The sequence below is a fragment of the Rutidosis leptorrhynchoides genome, chromosome 4 (genome assembly GCF_046630445.1).
Source record: "Rutidosis leptorrhynchoides isolate AG116_Rl617_1_P2 chromosome 4, CSIRO_AGI_Rlap_v1, whole genome shotgun sequence".
Classification (NCBI taxonomy): domain Eukaryota; kingdom Viridiplantae; phylum Streptophyta; class Magnoliopsida; order Asterales; family Asteraceae; genus Rutidosis; species Rutidosis leptorrhynchoides.
Genome location: NC_092336.1, coordinates 271,919,436 through 271,936,714, shown reverse-complemented (window position 1 = coordinate 271,936,714; position 17,279 = coordinate 271,919,436).

Here is a 17,279-nt window from a genome sequence, read left to right as displayed (position 1 = left end):
TTATACACAGCTTCTAGATGTATTTATTATTGGTATATACTAATAGGAAAATATCATTTTCAACTTTTTAAATGATTAAAAAACATATTTATACATATTTTGTAAGCTAGTATCAATTATTACACAAAAATACAAAAATAATTTTGTTTTTATTACTTATATCATTATATATTACATATATACTTATATATATTACATACTTACACACATAAAACCATATTTTTTCATTCTTAATCCTCCCTCCTTCATAAACTGTAACGACCCGGAAATTTCCGACCAAATTTAAACTTAATCTTCATACGATTTCGATATGATAGGCAAAGTCTGTAATGTTGAGTCCCAAAAATTTTGAACTATGTTTATGTGTTTATTGACCTTCGACCATTCCCAACGATTCACGAACAACTATTTGTAAATAGATTCATATATATTAATGTATGTATATCTATATGTACATGAATATTAATTGTAAATATATAAGATTAAATATTAAATTTATTTGTTTATTTTAAAACATATATTTAATGTTGTTAATTTAAAAAACGGGATTTTTCCGAACACTTTTATTCGCCACTGATTAACAACAAGAGCACGAAATATTGATCCGTAAATTAAATATCAATTAAATGTGGACAAACTACCGACGACTTTACTATTAAACATATAGATATTTTAGTTGACACTGTTTTTGATTATTAATCAACCCCATAATATCTGTATTCTTCAAAACATCTAATCTAATTCAAATTATTACTTAAGCTCCCATCGACATCCATACTTGCATTACGAAAAGTTAGACCCACACCCTTTTATATATCATTGTCCATTTTATTTACAATAACATAACATATTCATCAATTCATTACTACCACCTAAACTACATGAATAAAAACCACAACTTATGCATCGATCACTCAAACCATCCTTCTATATTTTTTTCTCAGCACTGCACATCGAAAAGAGAACATGATTGTTTACCAAATTCCAAACCAAAACACAAGCTTGTTTCTTGTTTCCCCTTAAGCTTTAAAACAAACCACCATCATCTTTGTGAATTACTACTACAATTTCATGATCAAAACCCATCATCTTTAAACCCATTAAAACACCATCTTCATCACTACAACACATCACAACCAAGATTGTTGCTGTTTACTATTATTTCTGTACAGCACCCTTCAACACCTAACTTTAACCTTTAACCAAGTTTGATCGACCACCATACAATCGCCACAAACCACCACCTCAACAAACTATATGCCACCCATTGCTATTGTGTTCGGTTGCTGAGCCCCAAACCGAAACCCACCCATCTTAGCTATTGTTCGACGAGTCCCAGATCACAATAAAAGTAGACTAGTTGTTGCTACTGTTTTGGGTCGAGCTTTAATACCCATCAAAACCACCAAGAACCATCTTCAACACCCTTCTTCTCCAAAACTTCACTATCCTTTTCTCTCTCTACAATTCCTCTTTGTGACACCCAAAACCATCACCACCGTAGCACCTTAAGGTCACCACCTTGACATCTTCAAATCACCTTACACGACACTACTACACACCTTGAATCACCATAAACCATCACAAACTACATACGGTTTTACTATTCGAATGACACCCTACATAATCACCACCAAAGAACCATCATCTTTCATAGTTAATCCAACTCGACAAATCACACAAACCTTCATGAGCTATACATCACCCTCAAAATCTAGACAACCACTATCAACCACCTTATAATCATTGTGAGACCACCTCAAACCCATTTAAAACCCCACCACCTATACGCTATATCACTGTTGCTGTACGCCATCATACTCTCTCTCATTATCTCACTTTTGTTAGGATTTATATGATCTTTGTGAACATCCATCGCCACCCTCACCACCTCAACACCCGCCACCTCCATGAATGATGGATGATTACCACCAAAAACCGTTACTTCTAATTTTCGATTCACCATTGAAATCATCTCGCTATCACCACCATAAAGATCATTTTTCTCCTTTTCGCTACCATAGCTGCTACGCTATCTTTCTGTTTCCATCTAAGTCGCAAAACACCAACAAATATAGAGGGCTGCTGAACTTTTATAAACCCCTCATCTCAATCATTGAATAACTTTAAAAAAAAAAAGAGAAAAAGAAACTGTGGTAACGTGATCCTTTATTTTGTTGGCCGACATCTACTAAAGCGTTTGACCCTACATAATGTTCCTAATTTTTTTCACGAAGCAAATTGCTGGACATTAATTCAACTAGACTGGATTGATTCGTTTGTCATGGACTGATAATTAGTTTGGATTATTAATTGGGCCCTTATTATATGATTAATCAAGTGGATATCTTTATTAGTTAAACAGGCTGAGATTAAGTTCATGGGATGATTGGGCCGTAATTTGGTATTGGGCCGAGACCCAACAAAAATACTGTTGGGCTAAACTATTACTGAAATGTATCACGGGTTAAATAAATGTTCGGGAGAGTGTAAACAGAAAAGCAGTCGGTAGTACTGTGGTTTAGGAGTGGTTCAAGTAAGCGGGAGGTCACGGGTTCGAGTCCCGTTAAGGCCAATTCTTTTTAGAAAAGCTCTAAAAGGTATCATTAATATTATTATTAACATTAATATCATTATTATTATCATTAGTAATTAGTATTAGTATTATCATTATGAAAAAAAAATAACCTTTTATTTACATTTTTATTTAAAATTATCATTTATATTAAAACTGATATTTTTTTTAAAAACTATCATTATTATTAAAAAAAAAATTTAGATTTTTTTTTATATGATGTCATATATTTTCACTATCATTATTATTGCTATTATTATTATTATTGTTATTATTATTATAAATATTATTATTTTTATTTTCCACATTAATATTATCATTATCATTATCATTATTGATTAATACCAAAGTAACTAATAGTATTAATATTTTCATCACAATAAGTATTATTTATAATTATTACATATATCATAAAACTAATCAAATTTACTATTTTAACATAAGAATAACAAATATAGATATATATAACATTTAGAACTAACAAATACATTATAATAAATAATATATTATATAATAAAAAGGTATGATTATTATTACATGTAACTATATGTATTAATATACATTAATGATATAGGTTCGTGAATCCGAAGCCAACCTTACACTTGTTCAATGATGTTATATGTATTTTTACTACAAAATACTGTATGGTGAGTATATAGTTCCCTTTTAAACTCTAAATATTTTTGGGCTGAGAATACATGCGCTGTTTTCATAAATGATTTACGTTATGGACACAAGTGATCAAAACTAAAATCTACGTTGAGTTGTACCATGGCATATTTCTTTATACTTGGTAGCTAATATTTACGCGAGGAGCGTAAACGCGAATCCTGTTGATAGATCTATCGGGCCTGACAACCCCAACCGGGCTGGACGACCAGTTTTAAACGGTTGCACAGTACTTTGTTTCGTTACTACACTTGGTACGGTGTAGGGTTTATTTAAGAATATGCTGCTGTGATTTAAATGTTAAGTATGGTTACCAAGTGCTCAACGACTTTTTTATACACGAGGAGTGTATTATGCATAACATGAAATCTTGTGGTCCATAGTTATAACACTGCTAGCATCAAACCTATATATCTCACCAACTTTATATTGACGTTTTAAAGCATGTTATTCTCAGGTACGAATTAAGTCTTCCGCTGTGCATTTGCTCATGTTAAGGACATTACTTGGAGTCGATCATCGCGATGGGACCAGATATTGATGATTTCGTCCAGGAGGACTTGGACGGGGTTTGACAGAATGGTATCAGAGCGTTGGTCTTAGCGAACCAGGCCTTGCATTAGTGTGTCTAACTGGTAGTTGTTAGGATACATTAGTGAGTCTGGACTTTGACCGTGTCTACCTGTCAAAAAGTTTTGCTTATCATTTCTAGTCGGAAACCATCTGTTTATCATCCTTAGGGAATTGCATGCTTATCATTCTTAAGTCTAGACACGTCTTACTGCATTTAGTGCATCGATAGTGTATAGACAAAATTCATATCCTAGCGCATCTGTAGACTTGCCTGACATATGTCGTAAATTCCTCTGTAGTTTATGAAATCTTTGGTATTATACCTAGATATGCTATATAGCTAGAATATCATCCGACATCCGAAAAATCATTTCACATTGAAGATCTCTTCCATCCACCAAATTTCCCTTTTCAACCTAAAGCGCTTACCGGCGAACCTGTTCGAGAAACCATTTTCTCTCCTTTTTTTTCCGAATATCTCATCACGATTACATACTATCCCATATTTAGAATCTTATTCATTCGCTCGCTTCAACCGTCAATTATCCCGTAGTACTAGAAGAAGTTAACGAACTAAGCGCTTGTGTGACGACTTTGGAGAACCTGGTGCGAAGGTTACGAACACCGGCAGCAGCACCAGCAGCATAATCAGTACCACCATCATCAACGTCGACAGTACCCTTATCATCCCTAAACCATAACCGCGCCGTAACTCTCAACATCACAATCTGTACCTCGAATATCAACATTACACGCCTAAATATCATCATCTGTACTTCAAGTATAATCCTCGTTCTATATATCGTTTTACATCGATTACCTTCGCTTTACGTAACGTTTTACCTCATATATCTTCGTTCGACATGGTGATTATGAAATCTCTAATGTTTTAGAGATCATGTAAGCCAGTATTAACGATAAATCAAATGAGTTTAATATCTTATTGACTCATTAAATCCATAATTACATCTGAAGAAAATATATATGCAAATATATTTTCATAAAGATCGTAACTAAAAATTCTTTCGTACAAACTGTTAATGATGAAAATATTTTAACGGGTGGGTAGTACCCGAGGAATATTTAGAATTCACATTAATAAGTTACACTGTACATTCTTCGAATCTGATTCAACGATCATTTACTATCCTACTTACAACTACCAATATACGTATCCGTTCACCACAAAATAACCATTTCCATTCAAATTTCATATTTGGATTTTGATATATCATAATCCAGCAAGTGGCATAATGAAGAAAAACATTGGATATAATAAAAAGTGTTAGAAACAAACGAATTAATTAATTGAAATATTGTTAAGATTCCACGCTAACTGTTCCTAGCTAACTGTTCCCAGCTAACTGTTAAATTCCGTATTACATTTCATTTATCGCAATTTACATTCTCGCAATTTTATTTATTGTTATTTAATTTCTGTACTTTACATACCGTCGGGACACATGTACAACAATACGTCGGATTAATTCTGAGACAACACGTTGTATAATGGGTCATGATATATATTTATTTATTTTACGCACTATAAATAACGAGACACGTATACAAGGTTTCGACTTATCATATCGACCCATCTATATATATATATATATTTCAGAATGATCATAGACACTCTATAGTTGGCTATACAGGGTTGAGGTGGATTCCAAAATATATATATGGTTTGAGTTGTGATCAATACTGAGACCGGTACACGGGTCACGATACGTATTAATTAATTCGAATATTATATATTAAACTGTATATGAATCATTGGACTATTGGACCATTGGACTATTGGACTACTAACTTTGGACAACTAAAATGAATTAAAATATTGATTATAACATATGAAACTAAATAATTCTTCAAGCTTGCCACTTGATTTCATCTTAAACCTCATTTGTATCTTGACGATTCCAATTTACGTTCAAACCTTTCATGATTCTTGGAAACACCTCAATCGAGAGGATGAATCAATCGCACTTCATCTACGGAAGGAAAGATTATGCATATAGTTATGCACTGGAAAACACTCGGAACCTGAGTAACGATCAACACGTATTTGTGCTAGCTTCTTTAGCATTGTTATTACCGAAAATAACTTTGCAATCCCTTTCCAAAGTAGTCAATTTTGTCACAGCTCCAGCAAATCAACTTCGACTTTTCATTCAAACAAATCACATTATAACTTTGATATATAAGTTGCCCTTCATGATCATTACCGGAGAACCTTTTATATTCCATCATATTGCCAGTAGACGTAGCAGCAACCTCGTAGCTCCTTGGCTTAAATCTCTCCGATAAATCACTATATTTATCTATTGAAGTCTTATCATGTGTTCATCGACATCTTGTAGCGATAGTTGCCATACTAAATACCGGGAAGCATTAATCATTAATTCTCGAATTTTGCAACGTTCTTACGTCAACAGTTATATATCTATATATAACGTATATCTTCTGGATCCGATGAAACTATCAACGAATATCTTGCTCCAAAGTCATGTTACAATCTTGCGGAAAATTTTTCTTCATCAATCTTCGAACTTAGAAATTCCAAAATATCATCATAAATATCTTCGATATTTTTGAGTATATTCTCATAAATATTCCTGTTCGACATTATCTACCTCTTAGTGCTATTTGTATTCCATTATATTGGAAACTTCTGAAAAATCTAAGTATAATTACGAATGAATTCTGGAGAAGTGCAGGGAATTGAAGCATGAGTTAGTATAATATAATGACACTTGGCCAACGTGATTATATTACAGTAAGTCATGCTAAATTTCTAATGGAATGTGATGACGATTCACACACCCTATCCTCATCATGTGTCATGTTACACAACTCTTTCATTCTACTTAATTTCTAAGCATATCACGAAATTATTTCCTTGATATTTCTGTCTTTCCATAATTCCAACAATTGCTAATGAATCGTGCTATTACATTTTCTCTCTGATTAGAAGATTTCTTTAAAATTCCTTGAATTTCGGAAATCAATCGTGACTACGTCAAAAGTCCAGATGAATCTTTATTTCTCATTTCAATCATTTGTGATAGCTTCACTTATACTCCTCGCGTAATCGAATTGTTTTATCCATATCACTCAATGATGATAAAACTCTATTTATCAACTTATATTCGTAACGAAAACATTTTTATTGTTATCCATGACGACCTCACTCAAATTTCGGGGACGAAATTTCTTTAACGGGTGGGTAATGTAACGACCCGGAAATTTCCGACCAAATTTAAACTTAATCTTCATACGATTTCGATATGATAGGCAAAGTCTGTAATGTTGAGTCCCAAAAATTTTGAACTATGTTTATGTGTTTATTGACCTTCGACCATTCCCAACGATTCACGAACAACTATTTGTAAATAGATTCATATATATTAATGTATGTATATCTATATGTACATGAATATTAATTGTAAATATATAAGATTAAATATTAAATTTATTTGTTTATTTTAAAACATATATTTAATGTTGTTAATTTAAAAAACGGGATTTTTCCGAACACTTTTATTCGCCAATGATTAACAACAAGAGCACGAAATATTGATCCGTAAATTAAATATCAATTAAATGTGGACAAACTACCGACGGCTTTACTATTAAACATATAGATATTTTAGTTGACACTGTTTTTGATTATTAATCAACCCCATAATATCTGTATTCTTCAAAACATCTAATCTAATTCAAATTATTACTTAAGCTCCCATCGACATCCATACTTGCATTACGAAAAGTTAGACCCACACCCTTTTATATATCATTGTCCATTTTATTTACAATAACATAACATATTCATCAATTCATTACTACCACCTAAACCACATGAATAAAAACCACAACTTATGCATCGATCACTCAAACCATCCTTCTATATTTTTTTCTCAGCACTGCACATCGAAAAGAGAACATGATTGTTTACCAAATTCCAAACCAAAACACAAGCTTGTTTCTTGTTTCCCCTTAAGCTTTAAAACAAACCACCATCATCTTTGTGAATTACTACTACAATTTCATGATCAAAACCCATCATCTTTAAACCCATTAAAACACCATCTTCATCACTACAACACATCACAACCAAGATTGTTGCTGTTTACTATTATTTCTGTACAGCACCCTTCAACACCTAACTTTAACCTTTAACCAAGTTTGATCGACCACCATACAATCGCCACAAACCACCACCTCAACAAACTATATGCCACCCATTGCTATTGTGTTCGGTTGCCGAGCCCCAAACCGAAACCCACCCATCTTAGCTATTGTTCGACGAGTCCCAGATCACAATAAAAGTAGACTAGTTGTTGCTACTGTTTTGGGTCGAGCTTTAATACCCATCAAAACCACCAAGAACCATCTTCAACACCCTTCTTCTCCAAAACTTCACTATCCTTTTCTCTCTCTACAATTCCTCTTTGTGACACCCAAAACCATCACCACCGTAGCACCTTAAGGTCACCACCTTGACATCTTCAAATCACCTTACACGACACTACTACACACCTTGAATCACCATAAACCATCACAAACTACATACGGTTTTACTATTCGAACGACACCCTACATAATCACCACCAAAGAACCATCATCTTTCATAGTTAATCCAACTCGACAAATCACACAAACCTTCATGAGCTATACATCACCCTCAAAATCTAGACAACCACTATCAACCACCTTATAATCATTGTGAGACCACCTCAAACCCATTTAAAACCCCACCACCTATACGCTATATCACTGTTGCTGTACGCCATCATACTCTCTCTCATTATCTCACTTTTGTTAGGATTTATATGATCTTTGTGAACATCCATCGCCACCCTCACCACCTCAACACCCGCTACCTCCATGAATGATGGATGATTACCACCAAAAACCGTTACTTCTAATTTTCGATTCACCATTGAAATCATCTCGCTATCACCACCATAAAGATCATTTTTCTCCTTTTCGCTACCATAGCTGCTACGCTATCTTTCTGTTTCCATCTAAGTCGCAAAACACCAACAAATATAGAGGGCTGCTGAACTTTTATAAACCCCTCATCTCAATCATTGAATAACTTTAAAAAAAAGAGAGAAAAAGAAACTGTGGTAACGTGATCCTTTATTTTGTTGGCTGACATCTACTAAAGCGTTTGACCCTACATAATGTTCCTAATTTTTTTCACGAAGCAAATTGCTGGACATTAATTCAACTAGACTGGATTGATTCATTTGTCATGGACTGATAATTAGTTTGGATTATTAATTGGGCCCTTATTATATGATTAATCAAGTGGATATCTTTATTAGTTAAACAGGCTGAGATTAAGTTCATGGGATGATTGGGCCGTAATTTGGTATTGGGCCGAGACCCAACAAAAATACTGTTGGGCTAAACTATTACTGAAATGTATCACGGGTTAAATAAATGTTCGGGAGAGTGTAAACAGAAAAGCAGTCGGTAGTACTGTGGTTTAGGAGTGGTTCAAGTAAGCGGGAGGTCACGGGTTCGAGTCCCGTTAAGGCCAATTCTTTTTAGAAAAGCTCTAAAAGGTATCATTAATATTATTATTAACATTAATATCATTATTATTATCATTAGTAATTAGTATTAGTATTATCATTATGAAAAAAAAATAACCTTTTATTTACATTTTTATTTAAAATTATCATTTATATTAAAACTGATATTTTTTTTAAAAACTATCATTATTATTAAAAAAAAAAATTTAGATTTTTTTTTATATGATGTCATATATTTTCACTATCATTATTATTGCTATTATTATTATTATTGTTATTATTATTATAAATATTATTATTTTTATTTTCCACATTAATATTATCATTATCATTATTGATTAATACCAAAGTAACTAATAGTATTAATATTTTCATCACAATAAGTATTATTTATAATTATTACATATATCATAAAACTAATCAAATTTACTATTTTAACATAAGAATAACAAATATAGATATATATAACATTTAGAACTAACAAATACATTATAATAAATAATATATTATATAATAAAAAGGTATGATTATTATTACATGTAACTATATGTATTAATATACATTAATGATATAGGTTCGTGAATCGAGGCCAACCTTACACTTGTTCAATGATGTTATATGTATTTTTACTACAAAATACTGTATGGTGAGTATATAGTTCCCTTTTAAACTCTAAATATTTTTGGGCTGAGAATACATGCGCTGTTTTCATAAATGATTTACGTTATGGACACAAGTGATCAAAACTATTGAGTTGTACCATGGCATATTTCTTTATACTTGGTAGCTAATATTTACGCGAGGAGCGTAAACGCGAATCCTATTGATAGATCTATCGGGCCTGACAACCCCAACCGGGCTGGACGACCAGTTTTAAACGGTTGCACAGTACTTTGTTTCATTACTACACTTGGTACGGTGTAGGGTTTATTTAAGAATATGCTGCTGTGATTTAAATGTTAAGTATGGTTACCAAGTGCTCAACGACTTTTTTATACACGAGGAGTGTATTATGCATAACATGAAATCTTGTGGTCCATAGTTATAACACTGCTAGCATCAAACCTATATATCTCACCAACTTTATATTGACGTTTTAAAGCATGTTATTCTCAGGTACGAATTAAGTCTTTCGCTGTGCATTTGCTCATGTTAAGGACATTACTTGGAGTCGATCATCGCGATGGGACCAGATATTGATGATTTCGTCCAGGGGGACTTGGACGGGGTTTGACATAAACCATGACCAAGAACTCTTAAATCTTCATCTTTTTGATCAAAAATCCAATCTATAATCATCTTATAAGAATCATTCAAGAACACTTCATGAAGATCATCCATTTCAAGTTTATACTTTCAATCTTTTGAATCCATTCCAACAACTCTTTGAAGATCAAGACACCTTCATTTATTTCAGTAGTTTTTCACTTCTTAATCAAGGTAATAAACATATTCAAGCTTTAGTTCAATTCATATAATCATAACTATCTTAAATCAAGATAGAATTCTTACTTGAAACTTTTGTTAATTCCAAGCTTCTATATCAAGAATTCTAAGCTATAGAGGACATAATCTACTCAAAGATCCTTTTCTTATTTTTTCAGTAACATCACTCTTTAAACTTGAGGTAGTAACCTTATTCAAAAATCTTGTTCGATTCATATTCATATAGCTATCTTATTTTGAGTTTATAATTTACAACAACTAGAACATAGTTTAGTTAATTCTAAACTTGTTCGCAAACAAACTTAATCCTTCTAACTTGACTATTAAAATACTTTAACACATGTATTATGATAGTATGTCAAGCTAACATAAGGATATAAAACTTGTAAACATGAAGAACACCTTAAAACTGAACATACGTCGTCATAGATCATCGGGGGCTGTTTTGAGTTTAATTTTAAAAACCTATCTTAAAATTTGAATTAAAAGTTTTCCTTCTGTAAGAAATGTTATTTCATATGGATATGAAACATATCCAAAACCCATGGTTTAACTCTAAGTGGAAGTATATTTTTCAAAATGGTCATCAAGATGTTGTTCTTTCGACGGAAATGACTATCTCTTTCAAAAACAACTTGTAACATGTATTTCCGACTATAAACCTATACTTTTTCTATTAAGATTAATAATATCCAATTCGATCCAAAACCATGGCAATTTGAAACACTCAAAACGGATTTAAAATGAATAAGTTATGGGTAAAACAAAATTGGATAGATTTGCTTGTTTTAGCTACGTGAAATTTTCTAACAAATCTATACTAACCTTATCCTAGCTAACTTTATCTATATCCTACATATATTTATACATGTCTTGATCCCCTCCTAGTAGAAATATAATTTATAGTAGTTGTAGTTAATTTTACGACAATATATTATAGTCTTAATAAAAATCATAAGACACCATGTATATATATGACTTGATCTCCATAGATGCGTATACAATGTTTTGACATATCATATTGACATCATCTATATATATTATTTTGAATAACCATAAGACACTATATGCGGTAATGATCGAGTTAGCATATAATGGGTCGAGGTTGATTCTAAAATAATATATATACCATGGGTTGTGATCGAGTCTGAGACATGTATACAATGGGTCGTGGGTGATTCAGACAATATACATATTATGTGTCTTAATTATATTAAGACAATATATAGTAGTGTTAGTTAATTCTAACACGATATATATATATATATATATATATATATATATATATATATATATATATATATATATATATATATATATATATATATATATATATATTGGACTATTGGACTATTGGACTATCGGACCGTTGGACAAAATTTGGACTACTAACAAAGGACTACTAACATAAAAATGATAAAAATTATTATATAAGTATTTTATAAACTTGAATTGTTATTCTAATCATATGTGGTATTATTTTCTGAAACATTATTATTGTTATAGGTTCGTGAATCCAAGGACGACGACCATATTTTTAATAAGTTGAAAACTTATTATTAATATACTTTTACTACCGTGAGTATATAGTCCCATTTTTTTTTAAACTCTAAAAATATTTTGGGATGAGAATACATGCATTTTATGTTTTACGTCATGGACACAAGTACTTAAAATATATTCTACGTTGAGTTGTACCATATTGCATATCTTCCCTAATAGCTTGGTAACTAATATTTACATGTTGTAAGAACATGTAAGTGCGAATTCTATTGATAGATCTATCGGGTTTGACAACCCCAACTGGGCTAGTCGCTCTAGTATCGTAAACGGTTGCATAGTACTTCGTTTTTACTGCACTTGGTACAGTGTACGGAGATTTCATAATAAATGGAATATGCTACATTAATGGTTAAGTATGGTTACCGAAGCGCTCAACAACTTATAGAATACTTTTATACACTTACGAGTGTACGTTTATTTATAACTATGAAATCTTGTGATCTATATTTATATCAATGCTAAACCTATATATCTCACCAACCTTTGTGTTGACTGTTTAAGCATGTTTATTCTCAGGTCCTTAAGAAAGTCTTCCGCTGTTGCATAATCTGAGCAAGCTGTGCATGGAGTCTCATGTTTTTAATTAAATAAAGTATTGCATTCAATAAAACCTTTGTCATGTATTATATTTGACTGTTATGTCAAGTGTGTAGTATTTGAAAACTGATGTATTATAGGGATTATTCCTTAAATAATCGCCCAATTGTTTAAAACATGCATTATGTATAATAATGGTGTGTTTTTTATGAAACGAATGCAATATTTTCTAAAACGTATCATATAGAGGTCAAATACCTCACTATGTGACCAATGAATAACGTACTGCGTTTATAGTAATATGGACGGGTCGTTTCAGAAACACATGTCAGATGATGATTAATTTGGTTATGCGAAATATCTGGAACCGCCTTTGACGTGGGCTGACGTGGTTGTGTGCCGCTCACGCGCCTAATCAAAGGGCTTAAGCATAGAAGCTGTCTGCAGGGTTTACGCATGATGTTGGGCGATCTGCTGAGTGTTAGGCGGATAATAATAAAAACTGCTACAATTTGCTATCTTTTATGCTCTTCGATCCTTTCTTTTGTATAAAAATGATGTTTATATGCATGTATCCCCTAGGATACACCATTAAGTCTCCCAAGTTTAATGTCTTTATTTTTGTAAAAAATAAAGTCATTAAACTAAAAAATAAAAAGTGCCTTTTTTCTCGGGAACATAAACCTGCCACAGCCGTCAGTGTCTCTGCATCACCAGTCACCTTTTTGATCATTATCCTGCAAAATATATCTTTTCAAATTTTGAATTTGTTTTTTAGTTTTGCAATTACCGCATATTGTTTATGCCTGACACGTGGCTATTTTTTGACCATGCGATTGGCATCAACTATTTACCTGCTCACCCCTATTTAAACCTTGCGATTACTGTTTCACATTTACTTCAACCCTAATTACTTCTTCATCTACCTTAAACTTCTATAAAAACCCATCTTCATCATCGTCCAATCAATGGCTCCCCTAAATATGGACAATATTCGCAGTGGCATTACTCTGGCTTATTTAGATCATGTCAGAGAATATTTCCCTAAATTTTTTAGGGACGATGTTGTGATTCCTCTACCTTATGAACGTACTTCAAGTCCTCCTGCTGAAAAAGTCGCCATTTATGGCCGTGCTTTATTTTATTATCTTCTTCGTATCCCTTTTACGAAATTCTATTTAAACATTTACAGCTTTTACGGCGTTAGTGTTGGTCAATTCGACCCTGTGTCTATCCGAAAAATTATGCCCTTTGAGATGTATGCAATGCTCGCAATATAACTCCATCAATACGCCTTTTTGCTCATCTTGCTACTATTAAATCCTACGACAAAGGTTGGTTTTGTATTTCAAAGTTTAACGGATTCTTTCCTATCGCTAGCGATTCTGCAGAGGATTGTCAAAATTCTTTCTTCTTTATTAAGAGTGACATAATTCCCAATACCTCATCAAAAGCTCGCTATTGGCGTACTTAAATGGAGCCCCCCAAAATTACCTATCCCAGATTGTCACTAGAGGAACGAACACTGCTAAATACAATGATTAAGGAAAAAATTCCTGATAACTCCTAAATTATACAGAATTTTGATAACATTTTAAGGAGTTATCTTATTATTTTAAAGTCATTTTGATACTAAAACACACTAAAATGGGTAAAATGGGAAGAAAAGGTACTTTTAATGTATTTGTTTAAGTTATGTATTAAACATGATAAAAAACAGTTAAAAACTGCAGAATTTGAGATGAAGCCGCTGGCAAGAAGGCTTGAATCCGCTGGCTTAGGTGATAAAGTGCAGAAAGTTCCAGAACATTGCAGAAAGTGCCAGAATTCGTAAGATAGCGCTGAAGCTGCCGACTTGCAACTGAATCCGCCAGCTTAAGTCAGTTTTGTGTACTTAAATCCCAAGAAAAAGCTAAAAATAGGAAATGAAATCAAAAAGATTGTAGATCAGCAAATCCGCCAGCTTGGCAATGAAGCCACCAGTTTGGCCTAAGTCAGATACACATTATTCAACTTGTTGATTACGTTAAACTTGCAGAAGGAGTAATCGACCAAGTGAAGTCGCCGACTTGGGCCACCGATTTTGAAAACTATAAATAGAGGCTTTTTGGTCAGTTGTATGTACTTTTTCGTTTCTCTTAGGATTTTCACTAAAAAACGAAAACTTTTAGTTTAGGTTTTCAATTTCAAGTTGTAATCAAGCTATCAATAAAAGTTATCTTTTCATTTACCTTCTAAAGGTACATGTCTTTATCAATTTACTCTTTTATCGCGTTTTATTTACTGTTTTTCTTATATCCTCGTCTACCACTATGAACTAAACGTTCATAGTGGTTACGTGGATGAAAACTAACTTTGTCTGGGAATCAGATGAAGCTACCGGCTTCCTCAGTCCAAGCCGCCGGCTTGACTGAGACCAAGCCGCCGGCTTCGTGCTTCATTCTGTGCAATTTCTGGTTTTTTTTTCCAGATCTGTATAAACTGAGTTTCTGTGATGATTATTTAAACTATTTTGAATCTGCTATGTTTTAATATGCTTGCTTGTCATGCTTAATGATTAGATAACTTGATTTTAGGATTGATTAGCACTTAATCCAACGATCTATTATTCGATTCATGCTACTTGTTTAGATCTAGTCAATAAAACTTGTTAAGTTAGATTGCATGCAATTAAGTTAAATAACATTAGTAGTAATGAATCTGTTGAATGTGAATGATGTAGTGACCCGAACTTTTCCATGTTTATATATATTAATTGAGATTGATATTTACATGATTAAATGTTTCCAACATGTTAAGCAATCAAACTTGTTAAGACTTGATTAATTGAAATATGTTTCATATAGACAATTGACCACCCAAGTTGACCGGTGATTCACGAACGTTAAAACTTGTAAAAACTATATGATGACATATATATGGATATATATATAGTTAACATGATACTATTATAAGTAAACATATCATTAAGTATATTTACAATGAACTACATATGTAAAAACAAGACTACTAACTTAATGATTTTTAAACGAGACATATATGTAACGATTATCGTTGTAAAGACATTTAATGTATATATATCATATTAAGAGATATTCATACATGATAATATCATGATAATATAATAATTTAAAATCTCATTTGATATTATAAACATTGGGTTAACAACATTTAACAAGATCGTTAACCTAAAGGTTTCAAAACAACACTTACATATAACGACTAACGATGACTTAACGACTCAGTTAAAATGTATATACATGTAGTGTTTTAATATGTATTTATACACTTTTGAAAGACTTCAATACACTTATCAAAATACTTCTACTTAACAAAAATGCTTACAATTACATCCTCGTTCAGTTTCATCAACAATTCTACTCGTATGCACCCGTATTCGTACTCGTACAATACACAGCTTTTAGATGTATGTACTATTGGTATATACACTCCAATGATCAGCTCTTAGCAGCCCATGTGAGTCACCTAACACATGTGGGAACCATCATTTGGCAACTAGCAAGAAATATCTCATAAAATTACAAAAATATGAGTAATCATTCATGACTTATTTACATGAAAACAAAATTACATATCCTTTATATCTAATCCATACACCAACGACCAAAAACACCTACAAACACTTTCATTCTTCAATTTTCTTCATCTAATTGATCTCTCTCAAGTTCTATCTTCAAGTTCTAAGTGTTCTTCATATATTCTACAAGTTCTAGTTACATAAAATCAAGAATACTTTCAAGTTTGCTAGCTCACTTCCAATCTTGTAAGGTGATCATCCAACCTCAAGAAATCTTTGTTTCTTACAGTAGGTTATCATTCTAATACAAGGTAATAATCATATTCAAACTTTGGTTCAATTTCTATAACTATAACAATCTTATTTCAAGTGATGATCTTACTTGAACTTGTTTTCGTGTCATGATTCTGCTTCAAGAACTTCGAGCCATCCAAGGATCCGTTGAAGCTAGATCCATTTTTCTCTTTTCCAGTAGGTTTATCCAAGGAACTTAAGGTAGTAATGATGTTCATAACATCATTCGATTCATACATATAAAGCTATCTTATTCGAAGGTTTAAACTTGTAATCACTAGAACATAGTTTAGTTAATTCTAAACTTGTTCGCAAATAAAAGTTAATCCTTCTAACTTGACTTTCAAAATCAACTAAACACATGTTCTATATCTATATGATATGCTAACTTAATGATTTAAAACCTGGAAACACGAAAAACACCATAAAACCAGATTTACGCCGTCGTAGTAACACCGCGGGCTGTTTTGGGTTAGTTAATTAAAAACTATGATAAACTTTGATTTAAAAGTTGTTATTCTGAGAAAATGATTTTTAT